This window comes from Ptiloglossa arizonensis, chromosome 5 (assembly GCF_051014685.1).
Source record: "Ptiloglossa arizonensis isolate GNS036 chromosome 5, iyPtiAriz1_principal, whole genome shotgun sequence".
In the NCBI taxonomy this organism is placed as follows: Eukaryota; Metazoa; Arthropoda; class Insecta; order Hymenoptera; family Colletidae; genus Ptiloglossa; species Ptiloglossa arizonensis.
In genome coordinates, this window is record NC_135052.1 from 8,648,828 (window position 1) to 8,657,809 (window position 8,982).

Genomic DNA, 8,982 nt, shown 5'->3' on the forward strand with positions numbered 1-8,982 from the left:
AATAACACGTATTTTACACGGCAGCTAGAAAGAAATTAAAACGTAACGAAACGTTATCCAACGATATCTCGAAGAGGAAAGGAGATAATACATCGTGCGCCAAAATGTTCGACATTTTGTCCGATCTCCTTGAAACAAACGCACCGGGTATTTATCTTGTATGCAACGTGTACTACCGACTGTGAAACAAAACTACAAAGTGCGCGTAAAGTGCTCGTAAAACACGCTCGAGTCCAGAAGATGCTTGGCAGTAATCTTTCAACTAATAAATTACACAGAGCCGCGTATTACGACGCGGATGGGCAAAAGCAGGGTTGTGTGCATTCGACATATTTATAAATCCAGGAAAGACATCAGCGAGGAGGAGCGGTAACGTTCGTCTCGGAAAGCACATCAACGGGTCGTATTCAATCACCGTGACATTCAGCTCACGACTTTTGCCCCAGGAGGTGAGAGCAGCTTCCAGCAGAAGCACGAAGCCTACAGGATGCTCCGTCTGCAATCTTGTTTGGCCCATGCCGTGCACTTCTGAAGGCTTAAAGCTTGTTGCACAATTGCAAAATTCTGCACGACACGCTGCCGGCAGAAAAATTGCTACTTCGACGATCAGTGAAAGCGGAGCATTGTGAATATCTGTCTCGTTTCTCGAGACCACGGCAAGCCAGAGTACATTCGTAACGCGCCAGACATAATTGACCGATTTCGATAAGACTACACTAGTAATATTTAGAGACTATTCAACGAGTAATATTTTTCATTTGTTCGTTGCGTTACGTCTCGTGTATCTCGTCTTCTTTCCGAAAAGTGAGTCCCGATGGTAACTAACATACGTAGTTTGACCATTTCGAACGGAATGTTTTGCAGTCGCTTTGTTAAAAATAAAATAAAATACTCTCCTTCTTTAAACTAGTTAAGTAATGTATATTTGAAAAAATTCCATTCACTCGCACTTTACGAACTGATTTTTCTTTTAAACAATATATCCAATTTTCGTTTCTTCGGAAAAAGGATGTCTGTATTAAAAAAAAGAATACAATTGAAATATTCGATATAATTGAAGCGAAGAAATTTTCAAAGTAAATCGTAACGTAAAAAATTAGAAAACGAGAAATATTAATATAATTTAAATTAATACAGTAATATCTAAAACAAATTAATCGTTGCAATACGCGAGATATAAAAATACCGAAATAATTTTACTGCCTTTGGTTGTCCTTCTCAGAAACGTTTCATTTTCTTCGTGCAACACCATTTTCCGCTCAACCTAAAGTCGAAAAGATATTATTATTATATTACATATAGATATTACAATTAGTATATTTTTATCGAATTTGGAAAATAATGAGAAAATGTGGTCCATGTTGTATTAAAGTGAACAGGCTGCACTCGGAACACCTTTCTCTCACGAGTTCTATCAGCCACTCAACTTGATATTTAGAATTTTTGGAACACCCTGTATTATGCAAAATCACAAATAGCTGCGAGCACCCGAGACGGCAACCGAACGGAAATAACGATGTCCGCTTAAGAAAATCGACTTTGGTCGCCGCGTACCAAGAAGAGACGTTTAAAGCAAAGCGTTCCTAATTCAATGTTTGCCAATTCCTTTTCTCTTAACGTCTTCCGGTCCGAGCGATACGTCTCTTTTTCGAATCGGACAAAGCTAATTGAGTCAAGATGTACCGTTCCTTGGACGACGTATTGTGACAGGAATGATAATTTCGTGCAAACACTCGGCTATTTCACGCCTGCGGGAGGCCTACCTCGATCACGAATACTCTTCTTATCCTTCTTCCTTGCCTGCATCGTTCGTGCTCCGGCTCGTTACGATTTGCGTGACGACCATTTTAAAGTGGTACCCGGGTACGACCCATCAGAAACTCGTTTTAAATATACCACGATCTGGAACGGACGATCAAAAATGATTTCAAATGGCCTAGCGTTAGCATTTCGTTGTTTGAAGTTTATCTCTACCGGCCTGCAACTTCGAGCAACTCGGATTGTCACGCCATTCTACTTTGCTGCGCAACTGTCCTTCTTCGCTGTTGACTTTTCGCTTCTTCTCCGTCTGTATTTTTATTTTTTTTCTTCATTTTTCCTCCTGTTAGTATTCCTGTTTCTTCGGCGATTAGCGATTAACGTCTTTGTCAGTGTTAAATTCCCTGTGAAAGGTTGGTCGGAGAGTAACGTTATTTCTTTCGTTTAATCGAAGGTTCTACGCATCGAGGAACAATAAGAGCATCGATTCTACACGAGTGATTGGTTCCATCATTCTTGGAAGCTGAAATTATTGATCGGTAAAGTTTATTTCTGCTATCTTTTCTGTTTTTTTTTTCATTGTACTTAGCGTAGACAGTACCGTTGAGACTCGATCTTTTATAACCTGTATATAACCCATAATCCAGGAAAATGTTTATCCTACATTTTTTAACGCGTTTCGCTTAGTTTTGTTATTTCAGTTGCAATCAGGATACCAGTGGTTCTTAATTTAGCGAAGTATCGTTTCACGGCTTTTCGATAATCGATCTTATTCGTTATTTAACGTGTCGAGAATATACAGAGTGAATCATTCGGTATTGCAATCTGAAATATTGTACAATTAAGTATTTCTGGCTCAAAAATTATGGCAATTCGTTCAAGTTAATACAGTACCACGTAAAATACAAACTAAAATAATTCGTAACAAATGTTATCCAGTCTAACTATCAAACGGTATAAGATTTTCCTTTCGACGCGTTATTTTAGCATCGATTTTCTTTTTTACAATCTTATTTAAGTTCCTATAACTTAACAACAACGTTTAACAGCCGCATGTTGCTCATACTGTTTCTTGGTTTGGTACTCGAACAACTGGCTGTGACAACGCTTATATTCTACTTTGAGAATCCACTGTTTAGACAATCTTTGTCTTATACGTATATGTTTAACTTCGAATTAACTGCACGTAGGTGCTTATTAGCAATGACGGTTTAACGCTAGAATATCGTGTTACTTTCTTGGTTACATCGGTATCACTGTAAAGTCCAACAGACTTTATTGTTACTTGCAACCCTCTTGTTATTTATAGAGATCATTTTTTTTTACAAAATATTGTAATCGGTATGGTGAATTGTAAGCGATGCACTGGTGCATAGATATTCGAATAAGAAGGTTAAAAGATGGAACGAGATGAAATTAATTTCGAAGCGATACTTCGGGTTCAAGAGAGATGTAGCTGATCGGAGCTCATTGAGGAACACTGAATTTTTCAAGGACAATATCGTTCGATATACTATTCAGTCACATTGTCGGTGTATTATTTAGTCATTGAAATTTTCTCTCAGGTTTGGCTCCATGCGACATTTATCGTAATACAAAGTATTCCGCACAATTAAAAATAATATGCTGAATTGTTGTTTAACTATATCATGTGTCCTAGATAAATCATGGATTTGAAGATTTCTTTTGCAAATTAAATAAGAGTGCGTGTCTCGTGTGGTCGATCGTTAAGACTACTTAATATTGTTTGCTCTTTCGGAGTAAGTTTGGTCGTGGCTTTACCTTTATCTGTACTGGAAAATTTTTCTTAGAATTCGACATTATAAAACATACTTCAAAACTAATGTATACCGTCTGAAAATGCTGCCACTATAATTCCGATACTCTTGTTCGGTTACGGGCTTAACGATACTTTGAAAATTTCAGTAACTCGCATATCTTGTTTGCGAACGGTTTAATTATTTTAGCACCAGCCGTTGTATTATTTATTCGTCAGTTTCTCAACCGATGTTCTTGAAATAATTTTAAGAATGTATATTACTTCGCGTAACGATAAAGTAGTGTTCTATAAATATAGATGGCTAAATGCTTCCTATACGATTTTGAACGAGTGTCGCTGCTAACTATTGAACTTTCACGACATTCTCGACGAGCAGTCTTATTTTGTAACTGATAATGATTTATACGGAACGGAAAATTTAACAAAGCACAAATTATAACCAACATCCTCAAAACTCGATAACGCTGTAATTAAAAATTGGCGCGAAACGATTCGCCCGCCAAAAGACAAGGTTAAACTTATTCGACTTTCGTCTCGATTTATCGTTCACTGTTTACAACGCACACCTAATCCAACAATTTGTATAATATATCGAAACGAAAGAATTACGAACTTACGTTCGCATGCCATTCCTTTGCAATCGCAACGAATAGCACGCATTCGTGTATCGAGAGTTAGGTTTAGAATCGAGGTTAGGTTTAGAAACGGCACCTCGTCTCTTTGCAAGGCTTATCTTTACCGTATCTCGTCTCTCGCGGTAAACGAATGTTTACTCTACGCGTATATCGCAGCTTTATTTTGTGCACAAAAGACAAAAGTCGAACGCAACTGCGAACAAAATAAATAAATATCCCTAGCGAAGCCCGGTCGCTCGTTCTCGGACGGTCCAGTGCCCGAACGTTTTCCAGAACTCGGCGACCACCTTCGTAAACGAGAGACGAACTGCGATCACGGACGAGAGATCGCCTCGAAAATTCGGAACCAATGATATATAAGTCGCCACCGAATATCTCGAACAAATCTAAACGGGAGAAGAAAAAGTGATACCGGGCCGCTCGGGGGACGGGTCGAAAGTCAAAAGGCCTCGAGCGGCCCATTAGAATAATTCAATTAAACGGGCAACAGATCAACCGCTTGAGACGAAGGAGCCATCGGGAAGAACACGGTCACCCGATAACTTTTGTCGGTCAGGTATGGAGAAAAGGAAGAACAACGGGACCGAATCGCGCGGGATTTCGTGAAAATGTGCGGCGTTCGCCAGGAGGCAGGACGGTGAAAAAAGAGCAAGACGCCGGTTTTACGACTTGGCAAAATTTATTGGTAGGCCGGTAGGGTGGGACGTCCCCACAAGTACATTGCGATTCCCCGAAAGCACACGGAGAGGTGTCAGGCATGCCTCTCGTCTTATCTCTGTTCGAGAGGAAAGCAACAAAATCTCTCACCGGGCTGACCGTGCGCCTCAGTTCATTATAAAGCTAGCGATACAGGCATAGATGTAGATACAAATATAATATAATTATTATAATTATAATATATAATATATAATAATAATAATAATAATAAAATAATAACATTATTATCACTCCTATTAATCGGTAAAACAGGATACAGCTCTAAGAATCGAAAGGCCTATCGATGGCTACGATGCACAGTGACTAAGGACTATTTTCGATAACGTTCATAAAATAATTAATAATTAATAATAATAATATTAATAATAATAATAATAATAATAATAAAATAATAATAATAATAATAATACGTTCGTGATAATCGCATTGCCCGCAATAATATTCAAAGACGCAGCGATATGTAATTTAAGCTATGTACAAAGCGCGACTGTAGAGTTCTTTTTCTTTTTTTACTTCCGTTCGATCCGTTATTTAGAGAAACAAGATCTTCGCAAGAGAATCGAGGGAAACCGTGATACACGTGTACGGATGAAGTAACGTTTCGCTCCCAAAAAATCGTCACCGTAGACTTTCGTTGCTTCGCGAACTGATCGGTCGATCTCGATCGTCCTCGAGACGCCGCAGCCCGCGAAAGTCGAATCGTTCGAACAAATATTTTCTTTTCTGGTCCAGGTTGCGCACAATACCGCGTCAATGCTGTACAATTTACAAAACGAGGGTGCCAATTCGAATCCAGCCCCGCGAATTTTTCTCATCGCGTTCCTGAAGGGCGAAAACTGAAATGTACAACTCGAGGCGGGCTGCAAATATATTATCGCAAATATATTAAATTTTCACGCAACGCCGCGCTTACGATTTCAGGAAATTCGAATTCTTTTCACAATTCTTGGCGCCGGGAAACGTTGAATTCGCGGCTCGATCGAACGTTCGGTGACAGAAAGAAAAATAGTTATTTCGAACGCTGCCTATTGGGTCCGACGTTGTCGCTCGATGGAAACAGCAGAGACGTCTGGCGACTCGCGTTGCGAAAATTGTTCGATAATTTTCAAATAGTTTCTACGTAATTGAAACAGCGTTAAGAATGATTTTCAATTGTCCGAAATTCGTTTAATCGAAGAGAGAAATATATTCTCGTAACGTTGGGAACACGATCTCAACGTAATGCTTTCGTTATTAATATCTCGTCTACGGGGAAAAATTGCGCGGAAAACCGGATCCTCCGCTTATTTCTAACAGCGTACTTATAAAACAAACCGTTAACACGTTCGCTACCGTGCACGAATCCTCGCAAAACGCATCAACGATTCTCTGTTCCAAATCCGTACGAGCAAACGAGATACAAACTACGGTCGCATAGATGCGACACTTTTTCGTCGATTTGTGCACGGTCACGAAACAATGCGTTCAATAAAATTACCACAAGCGTTGTACGGTCTCTGGTGGACCGTCTCCAGATCGAACAAATATAGCAAACGTATCAAACTGTTTCGAAAGAGCACTTACGAACAATTTCCGCAACGTCCCGACGCTCGTTCTAGCATAGTACCTCGGACTCGACGTGAGTTTTCACGAGCAAAACTTACGCGTTCCGGAATCGTTTTCAAAATTTCCATAAGATCCGTCGCTGTTCCCATCGAGAGACAATCCCGACCGGTTTATTTCTCTCGGAGAACTTTTCCACGGCGAGGTTCGTTCCGCGGCGGAACCTACGGAAGGTCGCGTATACGCGAGAATGATACGGTCACACCTACAGATGGCCGAGAAACGTACGAAATCGATCGATCATGTCGTTCTGATCGAACGAGCCCGTGTTTCCGCGCGAAATCGAAAGAGACACCTGGATCCGACGGTTCATCCAGTGGAAACCGATCCCAGCTGACTGGTGTTTGCGTCAGCGGACCCGCCTTGTTTCGCGTCCCCAAGGTCGTCTGGTCGCGTCTCCGAGGAGATCCCGCGTTCTTACGATTCCGATTCGTCTGCGCGAGCAGCGAGACGCGATTAGCGAGCGATTCCCCTCGTGAAACGCAACGAATTGGAGCCCGAGAGCGGGCCGATCGGGTCCAGGTGGGCCAGGAAGACGTCGCTCCGGGCCTGGGCGTGGTACCACGGTAGCATCGGGTCCTCGGCAGCATCCTCCAAGTCGGTTATTACGGGCTCGGTTTTTTGGGACCCTGGCCCCGAGGTTCTCGCGCAACCACGTTGACAAGGCTCACCGTTCACCGGGATAGATACCTGAATACGAATTAGCCGCTTCCGGAGAACCCGTGGAACCTAATCGACGGTTTCAGACCCCTTCGATATCGAAATTGAACAGCAATGTTTTCCGGTGAGTGATTCTTTTGCGGCGGTTTAACTATTATTTCTTCTTCGGAAAGATACGTAGGAATCGAGCCGGTGTTCGAACTCGAATCGTTCGCTTCGATCGATTCGCGAGTACTCGGGAACCTCGGGTATCTAGATGATCGATGATGTTCGAAACCGGAGAACGGTTTACGGAACGAGAACGTTTCGAGAGATTTTGGGTAATATTTTTTTACGTTAGAATCGAAGCCAATTTCGGTCACGCGTCTCCGTAAAGGGTTCGATGCTACGCGAAAGTCCGTCGAGACGTTACGGACGAGAAGGTGAATCCTCTTCCGACCTTGGCCTCTTTGCTCTGTTCCCATGGATGGCCAGTTCGAAGCTACGCCGACGTCGTCGGGTCCGCTTTCCGCGATTAAGCCATCGCAGCCGCCGTGCCGCGGAAGAAAGCAGGAACTATGAGCGAGTAGATTTTTCGAGATAACGAAACTAGTTGGTTACTTCGTGTCTTCGCGCATGTAACCGACGACCAAGACCGATATCCTCGTCCACCTTGATTCGTTTCCACATCGTCCGTCAGTAACACGATTTCTTCTTGTACAAGTTGGCGCAAAACGGGTGTGTTTATCGAAATAATCAACGAGCGTCGGATCCTTCGTGGAACAACTTCATCTTTCACGTGGAGCAAAACGAGCAATTTGTCTTCCGTCGCGATGGTAGCAAACGTTTCCTTCGGATCGTTGGTGCGGTCTGGGTTAGAATTTTCATTGAGAAACCCTTTGGATAATTCACGAGGGACATCGAAACGGCGCATCATCCTCGGTAAGGTCTAACGCGATGTTTCTAGTTCTGTTGCTTCCTGTCCGTCTTCTCGCAGTTGTCGTTCCTTCCACGATTCGGGACGTGGAGCGAATTCTGGTTTTGCTGCACCGTTGATGTGATTTTTCATTTTTGTTTCGTATCTCTCGATATCTTTGTCGCAATGATAAATAATCCGTGACTCGCTGTGGCTAACGTCTAGGTGTCTAGGCTCGGAATACAGGAAAATGGCAAAGAAGCGAAAAAAAAAAAAAAAAACACGACGAAGCGGAATGGAGGAGCAAGAAGCGAGGTTTATAGGCGAGGAAACGATCAGAATCCACGGAACTGTTTCCCTTGAGACTTAGAAAAGGCCGATCTAAGCCATTTCGGACCGATAATCGATCAACGGACTCGAACCGACGTACGAACATTGAAAAGATTAGGCGCGCGGTGACCTCAAAGTGTTCTGGAAACTTCGACGTTGATTGTTGTCTATTGTCATCGTTGAAACTATCCGCGAATATGCTTTTCGTGTCGTTCGAGATTACGAACTTTTCGTCAAATTTCACCGAATGTGTAGTTGCTCGACCGTTAAATACCGTACAACGTTGCAAATTGTATCGAACGTAGAAATACATTTTTTTTTCTTCTTTTTTTTTGAACAAACGATCGCTCTCGTAACGTATATTTCATTTACCTTTAGAAACGGAAATTGCTTTTCGTAATATCCTAACAATGTTTGCGATAGCTTCAACGATATTTTCTAAGCTTATTCATCGAGGAAATAAAGATTAACGCTCGTAACACTCGTCTAATCAGAAATATGGCACAAAAATGCTTTTCCATAAGCTCTGCTTCTCGCAGTATTTCAAAAGATTAAGAAGGAATGGTGCTGGTTCGCTTAAAGTATCACTTTCGACTTTTCGTATT